Source organism: Capsicum annuum, unplaced genomic scaffold (genome assembly GCF_002878395.1).
Source record: "Capsicum annuum cultivar UCD-10X-F1 unplaced genomic scaffold, UCD10Xv1.1 ctg2489, whole genome shotgun sequence".
NCBI lineage: Eukaryota > Viridiplantae > Streptophyta > Magnoliopsida > Solanales > Solanaceae > Capsicum > Capsicum annuum.
This window is the reverse complement of record NW_025831066.1, coordinates 37207-43487: the sequence shown is the minus strand read 5'-3', so window position 1 is coordinate 43487 and position 6281 is coordinate 37207.

The following is a 6281-nucleotide window of genomic DNA, read 5'->3' as shown; positions in this document are numbered from 1 at the left end:
CCTTTTGTAAGGCATCATTTCATGTTATGGATTTATTTAGACATTTTTCTTCTATTTTGGATATTGGTTTTGGCCATGGTTGGGGGCATATCCGAACCGAATTTATTTACTCTTTTGGATAGAGGCTTTGTGGTACTTCTGGGGGTTGATATGGGTAGGATCGATATTAGTATCGACCTTGGCATTGGAATAAGCCGGTAGGATGACATCATTGGACGATATTGTTGGTTGTTCTATCCTATTACATTTTGGGATTGATTTTCATATTATGTTTTGGTATTCCCTTTGGTTTATGGTCTATGGTTTGGTTTGGTATAGTTAGGCGGTTGGTGCTGTACGGTTGGAATCGATTGGGTCAATCATGGTTGTGACCCTATCCCAGAGTCTTAATGAGAACAATAACGCTATCTTATTATATGTTTAAAATTTAGCCCATCTAAGGTTGGATATAGGTGGTTAGGGTTGGGTAACAGGGAGAGGTACCCAATCCTGTTAGACTTTGATGCCCATTACGACAAGGACCGGGATCGGGTCGTGTCATCCAGGTATTAGTGCGCTACACGAATAGCTGATCCAGGCGATATTTAGAATCTATTCAAGGTAGCGGTTGATCTATGCATCCGAAATTGGCCACTACCTTTTCTTATTTAGACTATGTCTTATTATATTTAGAGACATAAGTCATTCCCTTTTGGTTACCCTATGTATATTCTAACTTCGAGTTGTATTAGTGGTTCTTATACTGTGACACCAATTTTTGGGATTTAGTTTGGTATCTTCATCGTATTTTTTGCTAATATCATGTTTGTGTGGTTTGACTTCGTTCTAGAAGCCTTGCCTTGGGTTTTATATAATTAATTTTCCTTTCTATATCAATTTCAGTGATAGGCTTACTTTTTAAGCCTTTCCGCGACATGTGCCTTCATAATCCTTGGTTTTTGGGTCGTGACACAGGCCTAAAATGTCGTCAAGTTTGCTTTATAGTTTGTGCCCCTTTCTTGACCACAAGATGATGGACTGCTATCTTTAAATCTAAGCCAGGAATTTATTTGTAACTCCATGTGAATATGTCCTTATGCTCTTTAAGTAAGTCAACATAATCCCTCTCTTCATCAGCTATGAGTAGGGCACTTACATAAGTAGGTCTTGGATCTTCATCAGTACCAAGGTTGACTTATTTCAATGCATCCATTATGGTTTTAACCCCTTCTTATTCAAGCTCGGGTGGTGCATCCTTAGCATTTTTATCTTCTTATCGTTCGCCATCATTAAAAGATTTATGGTGACACCAAGAGATATCCTCCAAATATTCACCAACTTCAGTTGAGAAGAATTAACTTGATATGAAGAACCATCACTTTCTTCATCTTTATTACATTCCTTGGTGTTGATCACAACCTGTGACTATGCTTTCAGTATTTCTCCACATGAAACCATAAGGTTTGTTTGTCATCTCATTCTTGAAGGAATCAAACTTCGGAAATCCTTAGAGATATTTTGAGCTTTGGGTAAAATAGATATTTTCACACTCTTAGTTTCTTCAAGGCTTATTCTTCTTCTTCAACAATCCTAATCTCTCGAGTAGAAAATTTCTCATCGCTGATCTTCCAAGTCAATCAAAGATCGAAAGCATTTTACTGGAAGCGACATGTTCATCTTCCATAGTGACATAGTTGTTGCTTACCCTTCTTATGAAAATGCAAGGTGGAGGTTGTTTATATCCCAAACCTTCACGTTCTTTCCTCTTAGTAGGCTCTAATAAAATCTCCCCAATTTTCAGGTTTCATTAGGATCATAGCCAACTTTTGCAAGTACTTTATATGTATTTGGATTAAAACATTTATCTGAACGTATAGTAGGGAATGTGTAACTTTCCAAAGATGTAGGAGCCACAAATTTTCCAAACAACTTTGCAGATGACTTTATCGTATCAATTTGCTTAATAGGATGAGTTGGTCTTTCTAAGGAATTTCCTTGCCGCTTAAGGGGGTGTCCTTCATCTTTATTGTCCTTGGGGACATAATAAATAACAGGCATCTTTCTCTTTTTAACAACATTTACATCAGGCATCGTGTTTGTATCAGCTAGCTTCAAATCCTTCTTACTTGCAACCTTTGCCTAACCTGAAACCACATTATCCTTCTTGTTCAAGAACTCCATATTCTTGGTCACTAAAAAATCATCTACCTTTGTGGAGTATTTCTTCAAGTAAAATTTTGCTTCAACAAAGTGTGTTTCATCCACGGTGAAAGGGTTATCGACTGCAATAATTTTTCTATCCATGGTGAAAGGGTGATCGACTGCAATAATTTTTTCTATGGCACCATCCTCATAATACTTTAAACATTAGTGGTAGGTAGATAGGACAACTTTGTTCTCATGTACCCAAAGCCTACTAAGAAATATGTTATATAAAGTTTTTGCATCAATTACATGTAACCACACATTTGTTTACAATTCTCCAATGGTGAGGTTCACATCCTTGGATCATCAAGTGACTTTCGGTAAGATCGGTCATCTAGCTCCCCAGTTTCTTCATTGTGTGAATTGAAAGAATGTTAACTCCATATCCTCCATCAACCAGAATTCTACTCACCCTTCATTCACGTGCAAATCCAACCATAAATAAAGGGTGATTATGAGGTGTGTGTCTCTAGTAGAAGGTCGTCCACACACACATCCTCGAATTTAGAAGATGATCCTGGAGAACCTTTTGAGGAAGGAAAAGATGAGGTTGCATTTTTTGTTGCTTTCTCATCAATATTACAACATTAAACCTTTGCTTCATCACCTGTGAACCTTGTGAGAAACCAGCTAGGCAGATATTCTTTCAATGTTATTAGTCTACGCGGCTTTTGATGGTGTTTCACTTTTATTTTCTTCTTCTTTAGGTACTCAATCAATCTTTTTATTTTGGTATCCTCGCCACTATTTTCCTAGGTCATCTCATAGGATGCTCCTTTGGAGAACTTGCTTTGAGACATTTTTGGCAGGTCACAAAAGTCAAGACCCAATCATTAGAATTGTCTGCTTCTCCATCTTCTTTTGATGATTCACCTTTTATAGATGTTGCATTACTTAAAGCAGAAGGATACAAAAGTTCAATCTCGATAATGGTCTCAGAATCTTTAAATTTAATCATTCCTGGTAGATTTACATCATGAATGCCTTTCTCTCCATATCCTTCAATAAGGATACATGTCATGATTGGATTGAGCAGTTCAAAAGTTTCACTAACTTGATTTGAACTTAATATTTTGTCTTCAAGTAAAATCTTTCCTTCAAGGGCTAATTCCATGACTTTATCCTTAAAGACAAAGCATTTCTCGATAGGATGGCTAACTAGCCAATAGTATTTGCAATAATTTGGATCTTTACTCGTCCCTTATTTATTCGTTGTTTCTTGTCTGTCAAATCAAAAAGTTTGAGCCCAAGGATTTCATTAAAGATATCGGCGACATTTAAATCAAAAAAAATAGGTAATCCTTCTCTTGCATCTCCTACAAAGTCAGCTTTTGGCTCCCCTGTCTTCAAAAGTTCTCTTTACACTTTGCTTCTTACTTACCTTTGTGGTGAACTTTACAAGAGAAGTGTTGACATTTATGGATTCTTTGTTTTCAACCTTGAGCAATTATCTACCCACTTTCTTGATTTTTTACTTATCTTTACCTTTGCGGGGTTCATGGAAAGGAGGCCCTTCTTTTCCAACCAATGGCATGCTCAACTCTATATTATGAGCACGAGTAGCCAATTCTTCAAAGGTATTAGGCTTTACGCCTTGCAAAATTTAGTGGAGGTCCCAGTGCATACCATGAACATACATCTCAATTCCTGGAGCTTTATTAAGTCTATCCTTATAGTTTAGACTTACATGTCTCCATCGGGATATGAAGTCAAAAACTGGTTCTCATTCCGTTGACGTGTGTTTATAAGCTCAACTATGCCTATAGTACATATTGTGCTATAAATGTGGTTAAGAAACTCTTGCTCTATTTGTTCTCAATTATCGATAGAACCAGACTCAAGGTTTGTGTACTAATCGAAAGCATTACCTTTAAGAGAGCGAACAAACTATTTGACTAGGTAATCCTCATACGTTCCAGCGTTGTTCCATGTTTCAATGAAGTGTGCAACATGCTTCTTCGGATTTCCCTTACCGTCGAACTGCTAAAATTGTAGGGTTGATAACTGAAAGGCATCTTCATATTATCAATCCTTATGGTGTAGGGCTTAGCATACGTAAGGAAGGATTTTGCAGCAACCTCGTACTTAACCTTGATGATTCTCGTGATGAAATCTTTTATTTGATCAATTGGAATCATCCCTGCAGAGGAAACCTAGATCTCCTTAGCATGTTCCCCTTGCTTTGCGGGATGATCAATCGTCTCTTGTGCTTGTGGACACTTTCCAGATTCTTCATCTATCATGCCCTCAATCCTGTCTGTCAACTTATTCAAGAAAATTGAGCATGTATTTGGTCAAGGCTTCAATACCTCTTGTTAAGCTCACAAGTTATTCATCTACGGACAAAGTGTTAGTAGTAATCGCATGCATCACCATCATAGATGTTAGAGAATAAAATTAATTTTCTCGAACCTGAGATGCAGATATGTTATGCGGAGTTGATCTAGTGCGTAAGACATCATTGTTGGTTAGAGAGAACTTCTTGGACTTAGATAAACTAAGTTGGGAAAGAACCTCTCAACCATTTCGACAATGTCACTGCCTTCTTTTGTCAAATTCGTGGGAGATTTTGCACTTTTTGAAGATGAACCAAAACAAACAGTAGATTTGGATTGCACTTGTGAGGCTTGTTGTCGTAACAACTTGGCTTGGTTCCTTGTGAATGTTCCCAAGCTTCCCTTAGTAACATTTAGATTGTTTTTCACATCAATAGAGAATTTGGATCTAATAGCTTTTGTGGAGGGAATTTCGAGCTGATCTTCATGGAAGTCATCGCAGTGTTCTTGAACTTATTTGTTGGAGAGAAGAGATGAGGGGTAAAGAGATCCCACTAGACGTGCCAATTTGTAAGAGAGTTTCTTTCCTGAAAAATAGCAATCAAGAAAAGAAAAATAGCGACAAACAAGATATTTTACTTCAACATATGCGTGGGTAACAATATTTATAAAATCTTAAATAAAAAGATGTAATCCTCTTATTCTTTGCTTCACATTCTTCACCTTATTCTTGAATCAACGGGATATTTGTTTTGATTTCGCTACGAATCGTAGAGCTAAGCTTTGTTCACAATCATGGAAGGAAGTATGGAGGTTTGCAGCTTACCACTTCCAGACGGAGACTTCTTGATATGCAAAAGACTTGCGGATCACCAATGAAGAGCAGAGTTTTTCTGTGTATATGTATTGTGTGTGTCCATTCTTCTTTGGTCAAGACCATTTTAAATGGGCCAAAAGAGCATGAAAAAACAAACGAACACACATTTGAAGTGGTATTTCAATGGGCAAAATCACATAAATATACATATTTAGAGTCTAAATTACAAAATATACCAGTAGATTCTGTTTTACAAAATATAACACTACAAAACTAACAAAACCTATTAAATAGGGTGTAGAAAAAAGGAAAACCCAAATACCAATTAATTAGCATGATCTTATACTCAATTCTCTTTCCCTTTATAAAGCAATCCAATTTTCTTTCCTTATACTTTATGCTTTGTTCATGAATTTAATCAATATCAAACATCCCAGTTTTTCTCAATCTCTATCAAAATAAATTCTTCTTATTTCTTCACTCTTATTCTAAAATAATAAATATTGTTACATGATTTTCTTCATCTTTGCTCAACAATGGTCATGACCATTTTAATTGATAGATATTTTATTCAACACATTTATTTTATATTGTTTCTTATTTATAAATTTTATTTATTTAATTTAATTGACATTAATTTTTAATATTTTTTAGGAGAAAACAACATTAATGGTAGTAAAGTTTTCAGTTGATTCAAACGCATCCAATACAAATTTCATACACCATATTTCTATATAGTTCAAATACCATCAAATTGTTGATACACCAATTTCTATTTTAGATACCATAAAATTACTGATTCACCAATTTTTATATAGTTTGGGCACCATAATATCATTGACACACCAATTTTTATATAGTTTAGACACCATAAATTATTATACACCAATCTCTACATAGTTCAAACACCATAACATTGTTGATACACTAATTTTCATAGACAACATAAAACTATTAACACATCAATTTCTATAGACACCATAAAACTATTGATACACGAATTT